The following is an 810-nucleotide window of genomic DNA, read 5'->3' on the forward strand; positions in this document are numbered from 1 at the left end:
TGATGATGACTCGGTTGATGTTGATGGTTCGGATGATCATGATGATGGTGGTGGTGATGATGATGATGATGATAATGATCATGATGATGATGCTGATGATGATGACGATGATGATGATGATGATGATTCGGATGATGATGATGGTTCGGATGATCATGATGATGGTGGTGGTGGTGACGATGATGATGATAATGATCATGATGATGATGCTGATGATGATGACGATGATGATGATGATGATGATTCGGATGATGATGATGGTTCAGATGATCATGATGATGGTGGTGGTGTTGATGATGATGATGATGCTGCTGATGATGATGACGACTTTGATAATGATGATGATGAGGATGATGATGACGTTGATGATGATGTTGACGATGGTGTGATGGATGATGACGATGTTGATGATGATGATGATGATGACGATGATGGTGATGATGATTATGATTATGATTATGATTAAAACGGAGAACAACCAACCTCACAATCACCAACATGCTTTGTCGTCTTCTGCAGTGAGCATGATCTTCACAGTGAGTGTTTTTCATACAATATGTATTGCAGGAATATTCTCAGAAGTATCGAGGAATCAGCGAAATACACTCATTAGCAAACTAATTTGGTTTTTCGAGATACTCACCTGAAACCCAGGTGAATCTCTCGGTTTGGATTTTTCCAGGGAACTGAATGTGCTGCACCAGGCTGCCTCATGTTTCAGACGCTACAACATTCGGATATCGCAATATATATATATATATATATATATATATATATATGTGTGTAATATATCACACAAGGTTGTGAATT

Source organism: Opisthorchis viverrini (assembly GCF_000715545.1).
Source record: "Opisthorchis viverrini unplaced genomic scaffold opera_v5_119, whole genome shotgun sequence".
Classification (NCBI taxonomy): Eukaryota; Metazoa; Platyhelminthes; class Trematoda; order Opisthorchiida; family Opisthorchiidae; genus Opisthorchis; species Opisthorchis viverrini.